Source organism: Bombus flavifrons, chromosome 15, assembly GCF_040668555.2.
Source record: "Bombus flavifrons isolate JBK064 chromosome 15, iyBomFlav1_principal, whole genome shotgun sequence".
NCBI lineage: Eukaryota > Metazoa > Arthropoda > Insecta > Hymenoptera > Apidae > Bombus > Bombus flavifrons.
In genome coordinates, this window is record NC_138456.1 from 5355078 (window position 1) to 5380543 (window position 25466).

Consider the following 25466-nt stretch of genomic DNA (forward strand, 5'->3'; position numbering starts at 1 on the left):
ACATAAATTCGTGAGCGCAATTAACGAAACAGAGTTTCACTGAAGATTTATTTCATTCATTAAATATTAATAATATGTAAGCGATAATGAATTAGATTGAATATTTGTAAAATGGCGGAACCGAGAACTCTGAAACAGGGATTCTCGAATCGGGAACTCTACAATTGGGAACTTTGAAATGGAGAATTCTAAAATTGGTACCTTCGATGTTGAGAATTCGAAAGCCCGGAATTCTACTATCGAGAACTCTAGAACTCGGAACTCTAAAACTGAGAACTCTAGAATTCAGAACTAAAAAATCGAGAGAACTCTGAAATTGAGAACTTCGAAGTAGACAATTTTTTAACCTCGGCACTCTAATATTGCGATTGCAGTTTGGCACTCTAAAACGGCAAGGTTTTAATACTGAAAATTTGAAAATCAAGAACTCGCAACTTCATAATCGAGAATCCTGAAACTGGGAATTCTATATTCAACAAGTGCAAAACAGGGAACTCTGTAGTTGGGATCTTTAGAAACGAATACTCCTAAGTCGAGAGTTCCGTAGGCAATGGGGAACTCCGAAACGGAGAATCGTAAAATTTGGAACTGTAGGATTCATCGTCGAAGAATTCTACAACTTTCAAGCTTTAGACCTAATATAATATTATATCATTACGATACAAATATTACACAGATGATGTCATATCAAAGAATGCTGTAGCACTTTGAATATTTTATACGTTCTCGCGCGTCATATATGTTGGTTTTTGCGCTTTCAAATTTCCAATTTTTTAAGTATTTGTAGACTATCAGATTCACAGTATTTATATAGTAAATCAACCAATTATCGTCGAGAGATTTACATTCAATTAAAAAGCGAGCAACGAAGAAGCAGGAGAACAGGAATTCATTCGCGACGATTGATTAAGGTTAATGGAAAAAAATGTCCGGTCGCTTTCTAATCCTAAAATACAACGGTCGGTTGAAAAACAGGAACGAGGAATGGATTATCAAGTGTGAAACGCACGGAACTTCTATTAACTCGACTGGGAAGAACAAGTTCGACACTGTTTCTTGCGTTTCTACGTTTCACAGTCAGTTTTCGCGTGACTAATTCCACATAAACGTTATACATAACTCGAGACCACCGTGAAAAGAAAAATACGTTTCTGTTATTCCTATCTCTGCAGAAAAAAAAAAAAAGAAAAGAGAAGCAAAAGAAAGAAAGAAAGAAAGAAAAATAAATTTCGTACGTGATACGACTATTGGAACGAGATTTCCTAACCTAACGGACCGCCATTTCCATTGATCGCGCAGCCAGCATTTTTATAACTGCATTAAAGTTAATTAGAAAGCGTGATTTTCATATCACGCGAGCATACGTTCTTGTCCACGAATTTTCATTTAAGTACGAGATTCTCTTACGAGGTTAGGTTGCTTCTTGTCGGATCGTAACGTATACATATTAGGTTAGGTACATATGATACTCTTTTTTCGTAAAATAAAATTCTAACCTCACGCAATTTCTCTGAAGCATCGTATAAGTTAAGCGAGGCAATTTTCACATGATTCACGCCACTTTCTTATCGATTAACTATATTCCTACTTATTAACTATATACTTTCATTTTTCCCAGATTCGTAAGATTTATTAGTTCTAGAATTCAGAGATCCTTGAAACATGTATGATGTTATAGTTTCTCTTCGAGTGATTTATACTGTTAAAAAAAAAAAAAAAAGAAAAAATAATAAAATGACTTATAATACATTCAAAAATGATCTTATAAAGAGGGGATAAAGAATCCCTTAACCTCTTTCAGATACTACATTCATATTTCTAGTAACTTCTAGGGTATAATTTTTCGGAATTTAAAGTCGCAGTAAGAAAATCGCAAGAACGTGTGATCATGCGATCGCGGATATTTATGCAAGTTGGTATTTTCATGAAAGTAATTACCAGACGTAGTCAAACGATCGATTTGGAAATTTAATTTCGAATTCTACATTCGTTGTTATTTCGTTCGTCTAACTTTACGTGAATTCTTATATTAACAAAAATTGAGAAATTGATTAGTCAGATAATAGAATAATTCATACAAAATTAAACGGACGAAAGAAATGACAACGAACGTACAATGTTAAATTAAATTTTGAAAGCGGTCGTTTCACCAGGCCTCGTGAGTTTGATGTTAAAGACACGAAACCTGAGTAGGTTTCCATATAACGTTCGTTTTACGCATTTTTTCACCTTTAAATTTCCTATAAATTGTATGACATTATATCAATAATGAAAAATAAATAAATACGATATTAAATTCAAACTTGGAAGAGCCTAATATTTTTTTTTCTTTTTTATGAACCAGACAAATTCGAGAATTTGTATCTTTCTGGATCTGAATCTTTTACTGAACTCGAATATTTGTATTTTCCAGTGAAACAAATTCGATACGAAAATAGTTTATTTTCTGTCGTGTCGCGATGCAATTAAACGATGACCAAGCGAAATGTCAAACTGACGTTTGCGTAATAACGAAAAAGGCGGTGTGTTCCATTCGTGCCTGTCTGTAAAATCCTCGTGAAACGACACAGGTGAGCAAGAAGAGGTAAGAGAGGTGGAAGACAAAAGAATCATCCAGCTGTGAGACCTTCGAGCGTCGATTCTGATATGCAACTGAATCTTGTTGATCGATCGCGTTCATTTGCGTAAGCTTTATTAATATTTCAATGTAGTATCCGACATTTCCAATCGAGTCTACCCTCCAACTCTTTGTTCTAATACACAAGATATTTCTGACTATATTCTTAATTCAGATATGCTTATCATTCTTCTAGAAAAATAGTCGCAAGATAATCTGATTTTGAAACTTTCGACAGCTTTATTTACGTTACGTACTTTATTCTTTTGTTTAAAACGTTTATAATGAGAATTATATAATGATAAATTAACATTCAAGCAAAAGATACAATTTAATATCGATAAATTAATAGTAATAAAATAATATGGAAATATGAGCAATCCATTCGATTTATGGCTCTAAAAATCTATCTGGTCGAACCAAAGGTTTCAGAACAGCGAGAACAATTTTGAAAACGATCGTAAAAGAATTCGGATATATTTGGTCGTGAGTCGATGTGATTGTATTTATAATTCGATCATGCTGTATTCATCGCTGTATTTAGCATCCGACTGCAATCTGAATTTCTAACGATATTTGCCCAAGCTTTTAATTTGCTCGATCAATTATCGGGCTGCGAGGTGAAGCGGATTAGCCGAGACACATCAAGGCTACGACAGTTCTATGGTTTCAAGAACAAATGGAGGAGAAAAATAGCCAAATCGTAAGGTTTAAACGAGTTCTGTACATCGTACGAAACTCGTGGAAAATTATGTGAAATTGCAATCGAAATCGATTAAAAGCGTCACCAAAAATCACAGTCTCACACGTGGAAACTTACGGGAAGCTTTTTAAATTTGCCGAAACATTTAAATCGATCAGTAGCGTCATAATTCTCTTCGAAATTCAATAAATCACGCGATATTTCAATTTCACTCGTCCTGCTCGCCAACGCGTGGTACTTTTACTTTGCAACATTTCCGAAAAAATTAATAAAAAAAAAAAAAAAAAAAAAATAGACCACGTAGCCCAAAGATCGTCAAAGATTTGGAAAAGTCGCCAGACATTTCCACGGTTTCCTTCCAAGAAGCTCTGGATATACCTGGTATCTTCAAACGATGCGTTTGCAAACACAAAGGCAGCATAAAACTGTGAAACACCACGGCGTACTAACGATACACTGCACTAAACTGTCGATAGTCGTGAGAAGGCGAAGAAGAGAAACAACGTTCGTCGCAGCGGTCGCCTTCTTCCACACAATTTCGCGTACGCGCTCGAGGCGCATTACGGCCAGCGGCTTGTTAAATAATTAGATTTAGCCGCGTCGGACAGTCTCTAAATTGATGTCACCGTCGTCGCCGACAGTCGAAACCTTATGACGCACGAATCGCGAATATAATGCGCATCATTATCGCGTAGTTATGGCCGTCAGAACCAATAAACGCGCGCTGCGCCTAATTTTCCTCCATCGACCATCGTATTATCGACTTCTTATCGTATAGCCGTTTATTTTCTGTTTCCACCTTCCTCCATAATCTTCGATATTTTGTTGTCGTTCGAGGTATTTTTTTTATTCGAATGTAATTGATACGTTCGACGATTCCAACATTCTCGCGAAGCTGAATTTCGTACGTCGGAATTTCCTAACAACTGAATTCTGCACACGCGCAATTCCAATCTCGGGGCGTCGCAATTCCGAGCTCGGTGTGCCGCAATTCCCATGTGAACAATTTCTGTGCGTGGCAACTCCGACGCAACGACCGTTTCTATCTATGGTTCCGCTATTTCGGCGCGGGTCGATTCTCAGAGTGGCAATTCCGACCAATTCCGCGTGCGGTGATTTCAGCGCATCGCGATTCCACCGTAGTCGAACTTCTTGTATTCACAGTTGCAACGCGATTCGATTCTACGCGCGACAATTCCAGCGCACCTCGCTTCTACGTGCAGCGATTCTAACGCGGCACAATTTTATTCGCCGCGTTTCCAGCGAATTCCAATCCGTCATGTGTCGCAATTCCAAGAAATCCAGCTCCTATAATTGATTTTTTGTCGTCTTATTTGGTAGTTCTGGGCAATTAACCAAATTCTCGCAACTTTAAGAAATCTAGATATTATTTAGTTGCAAACTAAACTGGTTTTTGGGTCTGCGAATTTTGCCTCATCACAAAATTGATTTTGCTTTTTTATCTTTTTCTTCTCTTCCCCAAGAGAACTCCGGGTATTAATTGGTAATCGATTTATCCGTCGTTGCTGCGGAAGATTCGATTAGAGGCGGGAGACTGGCGAAGTTCACGAGGAAGCGACGTCGGTTCGAGGACCGATAATTCGACCAACTTCGAACTGTTTAAAACTTGCTACTTAATCTTTCCACTCTCTCTCTCTCTCTCTCTCTCTTATTGAGAAGACCGGCTTTGGTAGAAGCAGAATATCACCCGACTTTGGCCTAAGCTTTTATCTTTGAAGAATCTTGTCGAATAAAAAACACACTCTTCCGTTTCACGTTCTTTTCGACCAATTTCAACTTTGACTCGTACTTTCTTCCATATTTCATCCCGTACTTCGGTTGTTACTTATATCCTTGTTATTTATCGTTATCGCTTGTATATCTCAGCTGTCAACGTTTATATTCCATCAAGTGTCCACTGCAGAGTTCACAACCTGCGTTAACGATCGCTTTCTCAAGATCGGGAGCGCACAACGGACGATCGCCAAAAACCACGCGACGATTTCACTGAAAAAATGTTCTGCACCCGACCAACCGTATTTGCTCGCACGAACCGAGCAAATTCTTCGTGAGATACATTACGTGATTATGTAAAAACGAACGAACGGACGATGCAACCGATCCAAATGTCGTATCCGAGAACCAAATCGTCTCTACTTCTCGCGATTTATTCTCCTTTCGATTCGCATCGTGACACAAGGTTCGCGACACACCGATCTCCGATATAGCTGTGATCGAGTTTTTCCAGCGATACTCGGGCAACGGATCGCAATTTTCGTAACGCGATCCAGAAGAAACAGAGTCGACGTGAAAGTCTGTCGGCGTACACACCACGTCCTTCCCTTCTCACCTTCTCCTTCCCTCGCTCGTTCCTTTTCTCTCCGTCCGTTTGACTTTCCACGGACGTAACGCGAGAGCAAAACACTCAATAGACGCCGCTATACTTTGAACTTCGACCGATCGTGCTTTCGCTGCATCTTCGATTTCACCGACTGGCCGCCATAGTTGTCCCTTTCCCGATCTTACAACGTTTTATCGCAACTCCACTCCACTCGTTTTCCATCCGATTCAACGCTCGGCACCTCCGCGCGAACTTGCGAGAGAACCGACCGTTTTGCCTTGAGGTTGTCGGTCCTTTTGGCTCGGATTTTAGCCCGGCATTTCGGTCACGATGCGATTTCCTTGACTCGAGCCTTAAGCCGAGCTCGAGTCGCGCATTTGAGAGGCTGCTTCGGTTTGAGGTCGAGCGCAAGGTTGCTGGCAATTCTCTGGATTTTGCTGCGTCGTCGAGATTGATACGTTGGAACACACTTGGCACCGTAATTTCGTGGCACGAAAAAATCAACGAAATGGAATTGTTTGGAAGATGGGTCGGTTGAAACGATGACAGTTGCTTTGTAATTAAACACCTGTCAATTCCCTTGCAATTGACTCCAACGGCAGGCAATTCCTTCTAGATGGAATTGTGGCGCCGCGATTCCAACGAGAGTAATTGCCGTGTCACTCGATTTCCCCGCGATGCAATTGCAACGAGCATTCCGATACAATTGCAGCACCTTTCCAAGGCAATCGCAAAGTCGACAGATTCCATGCGCGGCAATCCCCGTTACACTAACTTCTCGAACGTTTCAACTCTCACTAATCAATATTCCTGTTTTCACAACTCGAAGCACCGTTGTTCGGAGTAAAAATCCTCCTTATCAATCCACCCGGTTAAACCACTTATCCTACATCTAGAGCCGTATAATTAAAAGATATCGTGAACTAGTTACACGCACGCGTGGCCGTATTTCGACCGTGTGACAGGTATTCGCGCGGCAAAACCCGATTCAAGATCCGCGCGCCGTATACTCGCCGACGCCCGCGGCGGAATCGCGATGTTTATTTTAAAGTTGCGGGTCCTGGCGCCATCGAGAGCGCACGGAGCAACGACGAGGCACACGCTGTCGCGGCTGTTCGCGGTTTCAGGTTGACTGGTTGGTTCGCTCGCTCACTCGCCGCGACTCGCTCGGATGTTCGCCGCGAAACCGTCGAACGGCTGCACCCCACCTCGATGGATACGACGCCGCGACGTGACGTGAGTCTCACCGTGCCCCGCTGCTCTACCCGGCTCTAGTCGTGCACCTCTGTCATTTTTTCTTCTTCCTTTTACTGGGCACACATGCATGGAATGCACGAATCTATGACAAATCGCCGCTATTGGGAGCGTTCGATGTCCACACGAGACAAGAATCGAAGTTGCGGAAGGAGCGTCGATCTTCTCGCGAACCGAGACTGCTACGTTCGAGTCCCGGGCAACGCGATCGCTTCAGACGTATTTATAGTTGGATTCTAAACATCGTGATTTCCGCATCTGGGAATTCTGTTCGTCGGAATTTCAACGATTCTTAATCTCGGTATGCTGCAATTTCAAGACGACATTCGCCATCGTAGTACTTTCCGATACTGTCGCATCTAGCAATTCCAACGAATCCTACTTTCTTCGTTGCGATTTCAATAAATGTTATAATCTCAATCCACTATAATCGATCTCACTGTTCTCCGTTTCGATGCGTCGCAATTCCAGCACATCCAAATCAGGCATATCGTAATTCGGATATACTCTACCTCGGCGCGTTGCAATTCCAGCGTTTTATAAGTCACCGCGTTGTAATTCTATGCATACGAATTCGGCGTACCGCGATTCCGGTATCTCCAATTCGACGCATAGCAATTACCGGCGTTTCTTATCCAACGCGCGGCAATTCCAATATCGCCGAACCCAACGCTCTTCTCCATCACGGATGCTACTCCAAGACGTTGCGATTCCAAAATTTGCCGACTCGTAATTCTAATGCTTTTACATTCGGCGTCCGACGATCCCGCAATTCCATCGTTCGAAAATTCAGCGTGTCTCAGTTTCTCGGATTTTATCGCTGATCGATACAAATTTATTTATTTCTTTATTTATCAACATCAGACGGGATCTTATCTCTGCCTTACAAACGTACAGATAGAAGTTGCGCGACGAATAACACGGGCAAGATAGACAGAAGCAAATAATATATCGTAATAAATCATCGTAATTGCAACCGTTTCGCGAAATTCTCAATTCCCATGCAACACATAGTTGAATTCACAGTATCGCGTAGTTTCGCTGTGACGCAGCTCTCGTAAAACCATCGAAAGACCTATGCGTCCCGATTGCATCGTAATCGAATTGCGCTCGGTCGCAGTTGCTCGGTGCGTGCGCCAAGTTCATCAAAGCGGCCAACTAATCGAATAACTCATTTCATTATAATAACGGTACCGCCTTGTACACCGAGACGAGATTCCGGTAAATTCGTAGCCGGTGCTTACCGGCGTGGAAATGATCGATGTACCCTCGGCTCCTCTTGCGAAACGCTCTTTTCCACGCACGATTGTCGGTAACAGCCGTTGAATCGAGATCGAACGAGATGTCCACGCGGTGAATTCGAGCGTGAAGCAGCTTTAACAATGAGTGAAAGTTCCGACCGGCGAAAGCAAATGGGAAACAAGCGACGTGTCGCCGTATACCTGTCCGCGCATGGAAATGCCGAACGTTTTGCTCTTATCCGCGATCGCATTTTCCCCGTATCATGCGCCAACTTCCGTTTAGTGCCTCTGTGACAGCCGTCATTCTCCAGCCACGAAATACCAAGTCTCTTGGTATTTTTTTTCTTACAATCTGTCTATTTGTTTTGTAGCAACCGAAGCATTTTATACGCGCGATCACGATAACGTCGATGGATGTAGAAGGAATTATTCGATATTTTAGTGACGATGAGATACGCAACGATTTGGAAAGTCTTGCTAGGAAATTGATGAAAATCGACTGCAGGAAATTGCTATTTATATTTTGAACAATTCATGCAAGGTTCATCGAACTGAACAACGTTATAATTTTCTAAGATTTCTAGAACACGTCTCTGATACGAGTTCCGATACGAACAACGACAGAGATGTATTTGATAGAAATAGGAAATGTTTTCAAAGTACACACGTACGATGTGTGAGTAACAAATAGTTTGGACGTTTCCTAGAATGGCAAGCTTTAGGTGAATATATATAGATCATGAAACATTCATCAAAATGAACCACTATAATTTTACAAAATCAAAGTTATTTCCATAAAACATTTCTCATAGCTTCAGGTAAACGCATGTAGATGGTAAAAATTCATCAAAAAAAAAACCATTGTAATTTTATAAAATTTCCACAAGATATTTCCGATAGCTCCATGTACGATACACGAAGAACCCTAATTTGCAGGTTTCCAAGCGTGACGAGTTTTAGCTGAACACACGTAGACCACAAAAAGCTTCGTGAAAATAAATCGCTGTAATTCTACGAAAATTCTATAGAATATTTCTCGCAGGTCTAATGTCAGCAACGATTGAAATACATTTAATACAAGTGAGAAATGTTTTCAATGTACGTAGAATACATAAGGAACGATAGTTTGCAGCACTTAGAAGGTTCCTCGAGGTTGACAAGTTTTCGCTAAACATATGTAGACCACGTACTGTTAAGGCGAGTTTCCATCAGTGTTGCAGAATGTGCCCAAAGGCCGATTCGTTACAAAGTTTACTCGTGTCGGATCGCGAGTGGAAAATCAAGCATGTCGGCGGCCGTCTCCGCGTGTCTTTACGTAACTAGTTCTGATTAGCTCGTACCAGGCGGAGACGGTCCGCCGTAGCAAAAGAAATGCCAACGAGCGTTTTGCGAACTGCACGAGAGGCTGGCAAGATCGAGGGTCACGCGTGTGGATTACCACGAGGATGCATTATCGTAACTCGCATAATACTGTCGATCGCGAAATTTTTCCTACATTCCATGGAAACACTAATCTTTCGTTTCTTTTTTCTTGTTTTCTTCTTAATTTTTCGTACATTCCATGGAAACACTAATTTTTCTTTTCTTTTTTCTTGTTTTCTTCTTAATTTTTCGTACATTTCGTGGAAACACTAATTTTTCGTTTCTTTTTCTTTTTTTTCTTCTTAATTTTTCGTACATTCCATGGAAACACTAATCTTTCGTTTCTTTTTTCTTGTTTTCTTCTTAATTTTTCGTACATTTCGTGGAAACACCAATTTTTCGTTTTTTCCCCTTTTTTTCTTCTTAATTTTTCGTACATTCCATGGAAACACTGATTTTTCTTTTCTTTTTTCTTGTTTTCTTCTTAATTTTTCGTACATTTCGTGGAAACACTAATTTTTCTTTTCTTTTTTCTTGTTTTCTTCTTAATTTTTCGTACATTTCGTGGAAACACTAATTTTTCGTTTCTTTTTCCTTTTTTTCTTCTTAATTTTTCGTACATTCCACGGAAACACTAATTTTTCTTTTCTTTTTTCTTGTTTTCTTCTTAATTTTTCGTACATTTCGTGGAAACACTAATTTTTCGTTCCTTTTTTCATTTCTTTTTTCTTTTTTTCTTCTTAATTTTCTCTATTTCAGAATTGTTCGGAGTTGTTCTCATTTGTAAGACGATTATTCTTTATTTTGTTTCGTCTCGCACATTTCGCATGTAAATTTTCATTCTTTCTGAAAAAGGCAATCTTTCGTTGATTTCTATTTTCTTGATTTGTTATGACCGCATTCTCACATGAAACGACTATTTCTAGCTTCGTTTTTATTTCGTACATTTCGCAGCTGAATTTCCTTGCCTTTGCGAGGAGGCTGTTTTTTATTTATTTTTATTTCTTTTATTTAATACGTCTCGCAGCTGGATTTGTTTCTTTATTTCTGTTATACGTTTTTGCTAATTTTCATGTGTTGACGACTTTTTCTATATTGTTGTTTTTTTTTTTTTTTTCTTTTTACGAGACCGAGGATTCTCATGGAAATTGGTATTTTTATGATTCTTATAATTAAACAAATTTAACTAGAGGTTTGTTTCTTCTATCTACTGTACTTTGTACTGTACTTTGAATATTTTATGTATTTTTGCCATTTTACATTCCCCATAAACATAGAAAAGTGCGCAGGCTATTATTATCTGTTTTCTATTATTTTTGTTACGATCAAAGTCCTTTGTGGATCTTGGCAGACCATCTTCACGTTCTTCTAGAATATGTGCCACACATGTTGCACATTGACGCTTCTTTTTTATACGAAAGCCTCGTGCGCTCTGCTTTAGATCGTATACAATACAACCTAATGACAAAATCCGCAATCACTTAGTTGCCTAATACCAACGGTCAAAGAGGAAAATATAAAGAAAGAATAGGAATACACCCAAACCGGCTAGCTATGGAAACGATCAACACCTCAGATATGGATAGAAGACTGAAAAGGAACCTAACAAACACGAAGATAGTATCCCACTGGGGGTAGCCACCCACATGATAATCTAACAGCTAAAAAATTCTACCAAATGTCCAAACTGGACAAATTGTGAATGTAAACAACTAAATAAAAAAAAAAAACTTAGTTGCCAACCCAATATTACTGTGTTATACACTTTGCTGTAGGCTACTTTTATTCAAATAAAATGATAAAAAATTTCTAGCGTTAAAGAATCGACGTGTTATATTATGTTAATTCCTGTACGATGGCCAAGACTCGTTTTATTACTCCTTTATGCTGTAACGAGCTATAAATACGTAAACGGTAAGTCGTAAACGCGATTCATTATCTTACAGAAAGTTTCCTTTCTATATTTCCTTCTGTAACATAGATTTAACCCGTTAACTGTTACAAATATGACGACATCTTTGTCTATGAATTTTCTATGTTACAATGAGTTTCTCCGTTTCTGTTGAAAATAAATTACATCTACGTTCAGAGCAATTAAAATAATTAAAATTGTCCAGAACAATATGTAATTGTTGTATTTATACGTAGTGGAGTCCACAAGTAAACATTGTGATTTATTACAATGTAGAAAATAAAAGAAAAAGGAAATATGTGTTGTTTTAAGACGCAATGTACAATGTGTTTTATTCAAATTAATATGTATGATGTCGTTCCTAGAACTCTTGTACAAAGAGTTTTCTGAGCAATTGTAGAATAGCAAGGACACATTATAATGCCAAGGTCTAAAGTTTCGAGTATACGAGTACGTACTTATTTTCCATGGATCCTAATTTTGAGTTACTTCAGAAGTACGAAAGTTTCAAAGCAAAACGTTTCCAAGGACTTTCGTTTGAATTTACAGAGTCTTTATTAAGCTCGAGTTATGAAGCTTGGAAGCAGCGCAAGCAAATATTATAGTAGGAATTTATTTTCATTCACTTTGTTACGCAACATCTAAGTACATAATAATTTCACGAAATTACATATATCTTTCTTATCCTTCGTCGGTTATTATCGACGAATAAAATAAGATTGACGTCCAGATGGAAATTATTGTCTCACGTGTATTGAACAAGTATTTTCATGAATATTATTCATATTTTAATATTATCAATGTTCTAATAGGAATTTCCTCTTGCTCAAATTTTTCCTTGCGTCTCAAACAATAATTTTCACGAATTTCTTTTAATCTTGTCCCGCGTTGATTATTCTTGGAGAATTTTATAATTACGAATATCTTGATGGGAATTTCTTCTTGCTCAAATTTTTAAACTTGCGTCTCAAACAATAGTTTTCATGATTTTCTTTTAACCTTGTCCCTCGTTAATTATACTTGAGAAATTTTTTAATTTCGAATATCTTGGTGGGAATTCTTCATGCTCAATTTTTTACACTTGCGACACAAACAATAATTTTCACGAATTTCTTTTAACCTTGTCCCTCGTTAATTATACTTGAGAAATTTTTTAATTTCGAATATCTTGGTGGGAATTCTTCATGCTCAATTTTTTACACTTGCGTCTCAAACAATAATTTTCACGAATTTCTTTTAATCTTGTCCCTCGTTGATTATTCTTGATGAATTTTGTAATTGCGAATATCTTGATGGGAATTTCTTCTTGCTCAAATTTTTAAACTTGCGTCTCAAACAATAATTTTCACGAATTTCTTTTAATCTTGTCCCGCGTTGATTATTCTTGGAGAATTTTATAATTACGAATATCTTAATGGGAATTTCTTCTTGCTCAAATTTTTAAACTTGCGTCTCAAACAATAGTTTTCATGATTTTCTTTTAACTTTGTCCCTCGTTAATTATACTTGAGAAATTTTTTAATTTCGAATATCTTGGTGGGAATTCTTCATGCTCAATTTTTTACACTTGCGTCTCAAACAATAGTTTTCATGATTTTCTTTTAACCTTGTCCCGCGTTGATTATTCTTGGAGAATTTTATAATTACGAATATCTTGATGGGAATTTCTTCTTGCTCAAATTTTTAAACTTGCGTCTCAAACAATAATTTTCATGATTTTCTTTTAATCTTGTCTCTCGTTGATTATTCTTGATGAATTTTGTAATTACGAATATCTTAATGGAAACTTCTTCTTGCTCAATTTTTTAAACTTGCGTCTCAAACACTAATTTTCACGAATTTCTTTTAATCTTGTCTCTCGTTGATTATTCTTGGGGAATTTTATAATTTCGACTATCTTGATGAGAACTTCTTCTTGCTCAAATTTTTACTTGCGAGTCGAACTACAATTTCGCGAATTTCTTCCTTACCTTATGAACTTTGTGTCTTACCGATCATTATCGATAAATAGAACAAGAGCGATTGCTCATTCTAATTGTTGGAAATTATCTTTTTCTTGCGTCGTTATAGGTAATTATACAAATTGAAGGCAGTGACAATTTAAAAAAGAAAAAGGAAAAAAGAAAAAGGGACAAAGTCACACATGATAAAATCAATCCGTGTCGCAGACCTCAACACAGTCGACTTTCGCCTCGGATTAGAATGTCTGGAATAGCGAGAGAGCTTGGCCTTTGCTCGCCGACCATTTGCATTCGTGGAGGTTAATGGATCGCGGCAGAAAAAGGAACTCGATTCTATCCTTTCGATCTGCACACGGGAACGGCTATAAAACATCGGCACAAGACACTCTCTATTTATCATTCGATGCTTAACGCGACATTTTACTTTCTTCCTTTTCCCTTTTTCTAAATAAAACACCAAATTTTTACTTTTTCATCGATCCTCTGACAACTTTCTTCTTTCTATCATTTTTCTATCATGATATATTTATACGTTAAACAAAATTGTAAATAAATAAATAGTACAATTAAGAATAACGAAGTAAAATATGTATTTCGAAAATATTTTTTTCTCTACTCTTTTTTATTCGTTTAACCAGTTAGCTGTTGCGACCTCTTTGAGAAGATGAAGAAGCCTCGAGAAGATGTTGTGCCTAGGATGTGTGGCAAAGAGTAGACGATGACGAGTATACTCGTGAAACGCAGCTAACTGTGTTAAAAAAATATATATTTGTTTAAAAACGATAACAATCTACTACGAAATTTATGCTATTTCCTTTTTATTATTATCTTTCCTTGTATTTTTATCATTTTCGTTACTACCAGACCCGATCAAACCACCGGTTTCCAAATTTAATTTCAAATCGTTCGTTGCTTTTTCTTTCTCCTTCGTTAAACTTTACGTAAATTCTTCTATTAGGTTGGCAACTAAGTGATTGCGGATTTTGTCATTAGGTAGTATTGGCAAAATCCGCAGTCACTTAGTTGCCAACCCAATATTATCCGATCGATGGATTTCTCAATTTTTGCTAATATAGGAATTGCATAAGAATTAATATAAAAACTACGTAAAGTTAGACGAAGGAAAGAAAGAACGATGAATGTTGAGTTTTCAATTAAATGTTGAAACAATTTACATTCTAATTTACAAATAACATTTTTCTAATCGATCACACGACTATATAATGATTCGAGTTAATGGATTTTGTTACGTCTACGTTATATACGATCAATGACGATGAGTTGAAAGTGGAGTAATCTCGATCCAACTGGTGGCGCCGCCTCAAAATCAAACACAGTGTCTCTGTAGCAATTTCAGCGAATAAAACAGCCTCCCCTTAATTGATCTCATTGAGCGTGTTCAAGAAACCGAGTTAATTTAATTTCTCGACCGTATTAGGCCCGCGATACTTCGTTGCATTTCGACGTTGGAAAAATCTCGCAGTTGAATATTCCCTTAATAAATCCACTTAGGCAATCTTTCCACGAAATCTCAAAATTTCAACTAAGCAAAGGAGAAATTAATATGCCGCTGTAGCAGACATCCAGCTTTTAAGAATTTTTATGACAAAAATTTTCAACATTTTTTTTTTTTACCTCAAACATTTTACACGCCGAGTACTTTACACGTTTTAACGTGCGTGTCGCTTGTTACTATTTTTGACGATTTCGCGAAGTATACGCGTTAGATAGATACGACTGACGCTTTCACATAATTCTTCAAGTTGTTAGAATTTTTCAATTGCGTCAAGTTTTGTAAAAATGAACGAGGAAAATTCTGTCCAATGTAGGTAACACACGTTAAAAATTATATTTCGAAAGAACGAGATTGTTAAGGTACGTGAATCAATTTTATTTTCATTGTATAATGTTTAATTTTCTATACGTAATAAAGTATATATATGGATTGTAATATTATCTTTTTATTTGTCCTCATCGTTCATTATTCTGACTTTCCATACATCTTTTCCTTATCTCCTACGTTTACCTCTCACAGTCTTTGTTCGTCTTCCTTTATCTACGCTTTCGTTCACACACTATATACTCTACAATCTATGGTCTATAGACTACTCTAATTTCAAGTATATATTATAATAATTGTCAGAAATGTTTGTTATCCTGAAAAATCATTAATTTTCGAAGAGTGTTGTATGTTAAAAATGGTCATTTTTTTATAAATTTGTGTATCTTAAAAATTATTATTCTTTGAAACTGTTCGTATAGTGGAAATGATTACTCTTCCAACACTCTTGTGTGCTAGAAATGATTATTTTTCAAAAATTGCTGCATCCTAGAAACGATTGATATCTGGAAAATCCTCGTATCCCAAAGTAATGAAACAATTCAAATTATTGCAAAATTCATCATTACTTTGAATCTTCAACGTTATTATATTTCCAACACTACTTTAGAAATCAACAATTTCTTACATCAAAAATTATTATTTTTCAAAAATTGCTGCATCCTAGAAACGATTGCTGTCTCGAAAATCCTCGTATCCCAAAGTAATGAAACAATTCAAATTATTCCAAAATTCATCATTACTTTGAATCTTCAACGTTATTATATTTCCAACACTACTTTAAAAATCAATAATTTCCTACATCAAAAATTATCATTTTTCAAAAATTGCTGCATCCTAGAAACGATTGCTGTCTCGAAAATCCTCGTATCCCAAAGTAATGAAACAATTCAAATTATTGCAAAATTCATCATTACTTTGAATCTTCAACGTTATTATATTTCCAACACTACTTTAAAAATCAATAATTTCCTACATCAAAAATTATCATTTTTCAAAAATTGCTGCATCCTAGAAACGATTGCTATCTCGAAAATCCTCGTATTCCAAAGTAATGAAACAATTCAAATTATTGCAAAATTCATCATTACTTTGAATTTTCAACGTTATTATATTTCCAACACTACTTTAAAAATCAATAATTTCCTACATCAAAAATTATCATTTTTCAAAAATTGCTGCATCCTAGAAACGATTGCTATCTGGAAAATCCTCGTATCCCAAAGTAATGAAATAATTCAAATTATTGCAAAATTCATCATTACTTTGAATCTTCAACGTTATTATATTTCCAACACTACTTTAGAAATCAACAATTTCTTACATCAAAAATTATTATTTTTCAAAAATTGCTGCATCCTAGAAACGATTGCTGTCTCGAAAATCCTCGTATCCCAAAGTAATGAAACAATTCAAATTATTGCAAAATTCATCATTACTTTGAATCTTCAACGTTATTATATTTTCAACACTACTTTAAAAATCAATAATTTCTTACATCAAAAATTATCATTTTTCAAAATGTTCCGTATCTTAAAAAATGTCTCTTTCGTTTGCAGAAAAAGGCTCTTTTTCCACACGGAGAAGACAGAAACGAGGAAGTTGGTTCGTTCGGGTGTAATGAAATCGAGGTCGTGATACACGAGCTGTGAAACGAGCTTCAAGGCGCATTCGCAACGACCGTGTCGTCGTCTGTTCGGCCGTGATAATTGAGAAACTGGTGGTATGGCGGGGTATACGAGGGTGTAGCCACTCGTCGAATGAATGCAATATCGCAGACACGCGAGAAGAGGCTGAAGGTATCGAGGGGATAAATCGAACGCGGTTTCAGACGATTCCTCGCGACGCGCTTCTGAGAACGTCGGTCTCATTCAAAAAAAAAAAAAAAGAAAAAAGAAAAAAGGAAAGAAGAGAAAAGAAACGAATGAACCGATGAATGAAATCCCCCACGGAGATATTCACGCCAACTTCTTTCCGCAATTAACGCCCCACTGAACGATAGACACCAGTCTCGCTTCAACAATGCCGATCGAATCACGCGAGATCGATTGTAATTTGTTTGAGCGATTGGATTTTTTCAATGAGCCGTTTGAAATTACTTTATAGCAATATATTTGCAGTTGCAGGTGTTTATTCAATTGTACGAGAATTAAAGCAGATTCAAACTAATTTTGGCAACAAATGGATCGGTAGAATGGTGCGTAGAATTGCTAACTTTAAATACGTGTGTGGCTCAAAATTGTCTGGACGCAAAATATTTGAGATTTCAAATGTTTTCTCAGATTGATCAACAAAGTGTTTGAAATTTGAGAAATCATTCGACAAGTTTCTCAATTGCAACAAGGCCAAACAAGGTGCTGAGAATCGGCTCAAATTAATTTTGAGCCTCCGTGTTTTTTCTTTTCTTAGAAAAACATTTGTGAAACATGATCTAAACCCAGGCGTAAACTAAGGCGACCAAGCAACGAGGACAAAGGAGCCGCAATCTCCAGCGTACAAATGAAACGTTTCGTAGCTGTAACAGTGGAGAGGCGTTGGCTAATTTTCGAGATTGCACGAACAACACACGAAGAAGATTCGACTGTTGCGTTCAACGGGAGCAATGAAGTTTAGAACGTCGATATTCTTTTCTTTTTTTGGCGTACGCGTGCGTGTTTGGAGAAGAATCTATCGCTAACGACCAAGTGGCACGCTCACGTCTCAGTTTCAAGCCTCGTGTTTGTTGCGACGTCACGTGCCCGCGGTGAAAGTTACACAAACGTAGAAATCTTTAATGACAATAATGGTACGCAATTTCCGGGCTTCCTACGGTCGCCTGTGTTTTCCCAATGAAACTCTCGCCGGCGAAACGCCCATCACGATTAATAAATCCTCGGTTTCTCAGCGATACAGCGCCATCGACTCTACCTTTCACCGATTCACTATTCGTCCACGACGTACTAACGCGCGAAAGTATCTCGGATACTTTTATCTAGCTACTTATTTTCGGCAAGATGTGTCGCGATTATAGAACTACGAATAAAGGGAAATTTCGATGATTTTATTGCGTACGACAGTGTGTCGTTTTCAAAGAGCAGTACGCGGTGGTATTGGGTTGGCAACTAAGTGATTGCGGATTTTGCCATTACCACCTAATGACGAGATATTCCATTACCACCTAATGACAAAATCCGCAATCACTTAGTTGCCAACCCAATATAATGAGACTGGTGTTCGCGATTGTCACACTTTTTGGGATCATTTCGTTGCTTGGCACGTTTTTCATCCTTAGATTCCTTAAATTACTGGATTAGAACCGGATCAGCAAACGAAAATGTAGATACATGGAAATCACAAGGTATTTGTTGCTAGCGTATCTTAATAATGTTGATAATTAGATATTAATAAACGTAGAAATGTATTTAGCAGAAGGTTAGTTTAAGATTAGGTTCAATCTTATTTTTCGTCTGCAATTATCAACTAAAACACGATAAACCATTTGCCGTAGAACGAATCGTGAACGCTGAAATAAATTTAATCAAAATTAATAGCAGAATAACTTTAGAATAACGCACATGAAAGCATCAATTATCCTGAAGAAGATCCTAAAAGTACAACTTCACCTTTTGATTAAAATTTCCCGCTATCTCAGGCTTCCTACTGATTTTTTCACGAACAAAAGTTTAATTAAAAGTTATCAAACGAAAGAAAAAGGACTAACGAAATAGTCTGAAACCATAGATATGGATGTATATATATATATATATATATATATATATATATATATATATATATATATATATATGAAAGAAGAGTACTAAATATTCCCGAATTTTATTCAAATTTTCCAATAGCTGGATCATCGTTCCACGAAGAGATTTTCCGAGCAACGTCGAGATATTCCGTAAAGTTGGCGCGAAGTCAACTTTCGACAATTTTAGCCGTTGCTCCAGCCACGGTTCTCTTCCCTTATTCTCTTTTCATATGAAAATAGAGAGCCAGCCACGCTGCTGGTCAACAATGATCGTTCGATCGTGAATCCGATTCGCATCATGCGAACGATACTAATCGCCGTCTGGGAATTCTCGACTTTCTTTATCCGACAATCTCTTCAGCCGATAAATATGATCGATTCTCGTGTATGTAATCTGTGAAAAGGTGAAAGAAAAAGAAGAAGAAGAAGAAGAAAAAAAGAGAGAAACGGGGATAAAATGAAGGGAAAAAAACATATAGAAAATACGGTTAACGTTGAAAGAAGGAATTGCAACGAAGTAGAGCTTCGTGTTATGCATAATACATTTGTTTACTGGACCCTTTGTAGGTCGCTCTTTCTATCCAGCGGCAATTGGAAAACGAAATTCATGTTACATTAACTTTTTAGAACGAAGCGTAATCCTTTTGTTACTATTAACATTGTTTTTGAGAAGCGATCGAGATTGATCAGATCAGGCGAGCGTGTTTTCATTTTATTCTTCTCTTTGGTGAAATTAAAGATACACGGCGAAGGATCAAAGAAATGAATAAAATTGATACATTAGGAATTTTAGTAATTTTTGTATTGGTAACTTTTTACTATATTGGTACAAGTATTTTGCAATTATTTTTTGCAGCCACTGTACAAAAGGAAGTTTGGAATTGATACACTATGAATTTTAGTAATTCTTTTCCATTTTAGTAGAAGCATTTTGCAATTATTTTTTGCAGCAACTGTACAAAAGATAGTTCGGAATTGATGCACTATGAATTTTAGTAATTTTTGCACTGGTATTTTTTACCATGTTGGTAAAAGTACTTTGCAATTATTTTTTGCAGCCACTGTACAAAAGGAAGTTCGGAATTGGTGCGCTATGAAGTTTAGTAATTTTTATATTAGTAATATTTTTGCCATATTATTGGGGGGATTTTTGCAAATATTGTTTCCAGGCACTGTACAAAAGGAAGCTCGGGATTGGTGCATTTTTAATTTTAGTAATTTTTGTATTGGACGTTTTTTTTCATTTTGGTAGAAGTATTTTGCAAATATTTTTTGCAGCCACTGTACAAAAGGAAGTTCGGAATTGGTGCGCTATGAATTTTAGTAATTTGTATATTAGTAATATTTTTGCCATATTATTGGGGGGATTTTTGCAAATATTGTTTCCAGGTACTGTACAAAAGGAAGCTCGGAATTGGTGCATTTTTAATTTTAGTAATTTTTGTATTGGACGTTTTTTTTCATTTTGGTAGAAGTATTTTGCAAATATTTTTTGCAGCCACTGTACAAAGGGAAGTTCGGAATTGATGCACTATGAATTTTAGTAATTTTTTTCCATTTTGGTAGAAGTATTTTGCAATTATTTTTTGCAACCACTGTACAAAAGGAAGTTCGGAATTGATACACTATGAATTTTAGTAATTTGTATATTAGTAATATTTTTGTCATATTAGTAGAGGGATTTTTGCAAATATTTTTTGCAGCCACTGTACAAAGGGAAGTTCGGAATTGACGCACTATGAATTTTAATAATTTTTCCACTGGTATTTTTTTATCATATTGGTGTGCAAGTATTTACACAAATATTTTTGTATCCAGTGCACAGTAACGTGAAAAAGTTTCCAGTCAGATACATTTTTCACTTTACAACCCAAAAGCGATATTTTAAAAAAATGTTGAATAACACATTATACAACTCTATAACAATATTTACGCCTTATATTACTTCCTTTTATTTATCTCCTACTCGATATTATTTAAAATTCTCTTATACATCAGTCTACGAACATAAAATGACAAATGTATATAGGCAGAAACTTTTTCATGCCACTGTGTATTAAAGTACTATGTAAAAAATATTGCAAAATATCTGTATTAATCATTCGAGTAAACGTTCGAAGGCTAATCAATTGTTTCGTAATGCGAATTAAACATACAGGCTCAAGTGCCTTAGTGGATTTAGTGAAACGTAACAGTGTAAAAGCACTTTCACTTCCTGTTCCACATAATGATAAAAGCTGCCATTGGCAACTATTCTTTTTTCTTTTTTTCTTCTTTTGTCGTTGGCTCTTTCATATCATACGAGTGTTTAAGAACACGAGTTTTAGTTTCGCGAAGAAGATATTACGAGTTTGAGTTTGCGAAGTTGATATTACGTGTAAATGCGTGACGTAAATCGACGAAGGTAGCGAAGAAGCGTAATGAAAGCGTAATTGATTACACGGCCTTGAATCAATCCGGAAGTGCTATTAACTACGTCAATCTTCGCATGGCGTTAATTTAATTTTTTTTTATCTATAATAATCGCCGCGACGTTCATAGAGGCCAATGATAATAGTAATTTGTTATGTTAATAAATATTCTAAGAGAAAAATATCAGTTCCCGAGTGTTATAATAAAAATCGTGTATCTTTCTTCTTATCTTTTATATTAATGTGTCAGCGTGAAAAACGCCAGCGAAAACATAATCATTTTTAGGTATTCTAATTTTCTTTTCTTTTTAACGTAAACAAAAAGAATAATTAATTAACGAACATTCTAATGAAAATCAAATTCTTAAATATTCCAGTAAGAAAAGTAAAGAACGTTATAGAAATAATATTAAATAGTAACAATTGAACATTTTACTAAAAAATTAGACGTATAAATATTTTCATTGAAAATTTGTATAAATACAATTCCAGTAAAAAAAAAAAAAAGATAAAAATAAGTTTCATTTAAAAAGAATAACGAAATACTCTACGCTTTACAGCATCGAAATGCAATGAAAATTTACACCTGCCAGTTGCACATCTTCTCATAATTCTATACTCGAAGGCTTTTAGCTTCATAACTGAGAGCTCTATAATTGTACAGTCTTTTTACGGCTAACTATTATGCAACGATGACGTCATTATACAAGCTTTATAAAAGCTTTCAACGACGCTATCTGCGTGAGTATCGGTGATAAAACTTTTCTAAAAATTTAGATTAAATCTCATAAATCGATACCAAGAATAGCCTCCAAGAATAGTTAAACGATAGGAAAATTCAGGTAGACGATACGAATAGAAAAGAAAAGGCAGAAGAAATAAAATAAAAGGTTTATCGACGTTGAGTAAAACTTGAGAAATAACGCTGAAAACGACTATGTGTAGAATTTGATGCATTCGAAACACATTTTGTTATTTAAACCAACGAACAGTAAAAAGAAATATAGAAACCTCAATATGTCAATATCACCTAATGACAAAATCCGCAATCACTTAGTTGCCAAACCAATAGAGTCCAGTAGAATTTTGAAAATTAAAAACATAGGAGAAAATTTACACAGAATTTTTGTGCGCTCGAAACAATTAAAAGAAACATAAAATTATGGTACAACGGTGTTAACGTTAAGATTTCAAAGATAAGAAAATATACGCGAGAACTGTATAAAATTTGACACGGTCGAAACTAGTTTGAAAAATAGTTGGCAGCAATATACGAATCAGTTGCTAGTAGACCGTGCATTTTTATGCAATTTCATATTTCCGAGAATATAATTCAGAGAACAAAACGTCGATAGAAAACTATCAACGTACACTGTACAGTTATAGAGTTTTGCCTATCAAAGATTATAGAAAGCGCTATACCTTGTGCACGTTCTGTATGTCTTTCCATATCACACGCATCCTGTGCAATTTTTCACATTCGTGTTTTCTAGCAAACGTGTAAAAATTTGCAGTGTAGCCAATACCAGTGGAGCAACGTCTTAAACAAAATTACGCAAAAGCGCGCGAAAATTATATGAAATTTTGTACTTGTAGAACGAATCTAGACGCGCTTAAGCCAATCAACCTAAGCAAACAAACGACATTAATTTCACTAATTTCACGATGCAGCAACTGTGTTTAATAAAACACTCCCATTGAAGCCATAACTCGGTAAGTGAGCGATCGACTATAGTCCCACGAGTATAATGAGACGCTAACGAGCCTCGATTCACTTTGGCCTAGCTTGGCACAAGTTGCAGACAATCGCAATTCGTGCCACGGGTTTCCGGGATCCAATAAAACGGCCCTACCGACGATTTTCGCAGTAACTCGATCGCAGATGGCAAACTTCGCCAACCAACGTAACAGCAATATCGTTTCAAACTCGATTCCCTGTCGATCTTCCGCTAGGCTGTCCTACCGGAAGAAGCTTGGATAGCTACTTTCTAGCGAAACACGGACATCGATAATTGTGTATCCTCGATCCGAGCTGACACACGCTTCGAATAAATTTACAACTAGATCGTAGCGGATATTCGTGCCAATTTATTATACGTTTATGGAGATGTAATTAAAAATGCGCGGAGAGCAGCAGATAGGAAATTGTTTCGTGATCTAAATAATTATTTATCGTTATTATATTCGTAGCTATTATTTTATTAGTATTCTAGATTGGTATTTTTGTTTGTTTTTAAAACGAATCTGAAATTTTTCATCTAAACAGATCGCAGAAATCGGAGAAATTCGATATTTTGTAAACCGAACGATAAGAACTGAAAGGTTCCAATTACAAGAAACGAGCGCCATTCGAACGCCATAGTATTATGAGAATTAAAGAAGTGTCAAATTTCAGCGATCAGATAAGATTTCGAGGTTTCGTCGATCGTTACTAACCGAAGAATTCCAACGATTCTAACGTTCTACGAGAATCGAAGAAATTTTCTATTCTAGGAATGCGAAATTGAATAAAACAGAATACGATCTAGCAAACCGAAATTCGACGAAAATGTTTCGATATTGCGATAGTCGGAGCAATTGAAAATTGCAGCGATCGAATTTCCCAACTCCATTGTATTTCCTCTGTTTGTTTTATAAAAACATGAATCTGCACGAACATTCGCAGCATAACCAAGTTAATAAATATTTTCAACGACGCTGATACCAAAAGATTGCTATTTGGCTAAAGAACCTACAATGATACAATGATACAATAGCAAACAGTCGTCCGACGGATCGTTCAACGTCCATCTTTGGCCATGGGAACCTGCCATTCCATAAAACTTTCACGTCTCTCCTAAAGCCATCTAACACGAGCGTAATGCGTCACTCCATCTCTGTCACGCTTGTTACAAACTATTACAAACATCACTTTTTTATCTATTTGCCACATCTTGTCCAACAATCTCGTAAAATATCGCATAAATACCAGCCACCGATCGAATCGCGGACGAACGAACGATACGTTTCAACCGGACGATACGCTACGAGCGATCGTTTCACGAAGATTGCAGGCGTGTTGCTGCCGTTTAAGCAAGAGAATTGTCTCGCTTTCTTCTTTATTATCCGCTTCCTAAGCGGCTTGCTGATACAACGACGAACCGCGTGTAAAACAGCGATTCTCACAAACGTTTACACGCTACTGGAATTCACCGGCCTCTCGTCCCAGCGTCCTAACTATATGTCGCTTTATACGCAAGATGATCAGATCGCACATGTTACATTTACGAGAAATTAATGTACGCGTTAGCGAGGAATTTCACTATTTCCATACGAAGCATTTCCTCGTACTTTGCGTAATATGTTGCGATTCACACGCACAATTTCTCGTTTAACTTCCATTCTCCCAGAGTCCACCAGTTTAGTCTGCCTTTTTGTCTTTGAGTTTACTGTTACTTTCTTTATTATTCTTTCTATCTTTTTTTTTTTTAATCTTCATTTATTTGTCGTTTTCGTCCCATTGCCTGCTAAGGTATCGGTGACTGTAATTTATCACAAATACAGTGGCCGACCTCGATAATTTGAACATCAAGGAAAGACATAGTATCTTCGAGTTATAGAGGTTTTCTTTTATTGTTTTGATTAATTGTAGTTAACATTTTTATAGGATACCGCATGAAGTATTATGAAACGCGGATTCGCGTCTGCAGTCCGCAAACGTTAATTAAATATGCACGCGCGCGCGTGCGTGTGTATGTGTGTGTGTGTATGGTGTGATCAATTCTGATTATACAGGGTGGTTGGTAATTGGTGGTACAAGCGGAAAGGGGGTGATTCTACGCGAAAAAAGAAGTCGAAAATATAGAATAAAAACTTTTTTTTTAATTTTTCCATCGAGACAACGATCTACAGTGAGATCCGTTATAACGACGCGTGATAAAGTGCACGCGTACCGACCGAAAATTCAAAGTCGATTTTTTCGAAAATAAAGCCTCAAACGAAAAATTTTTATTCTATATTTTCGACTTCTTTTTTCGCGTAGAATCACCCCCTTTCCGCTTGTACCACCAGTTACCAACCACCCTGTATAATTGTAATATTTACAACGCAAC

The 25466-nt window shown here is 36.6% G+C and overlaps 1 protein-coding gene across 5 annotated transcripts in view; it reads right to left on the reverse strand.

Annotated features, from left to right (window-relative positions):
- siz (Brefeldin-resistant Arf-GEF family protein schizo) overlaps positions 1 to 25466 on the reverse strand; it is a 144975-nt gene that overhangs the window by 53776 nt on the left and 65733 nt on the right. Inside the window, exon 1 of one of the 5 annotated variants that reach the window (XM_069128961.1) lies at positions 3699 to 7286. The exons of the other annotated variants lie outside the window; for them this stretch is intronic. The gene's annotated coding sequence lies outside the window, so the exon portion shown is untranslated. Of the gene's footprint in view, positions 1 to 3698; positions 7287 to 25466 lie in introns of those variants that run through there. 5 annotated transcript variants of the gene reach the window in all.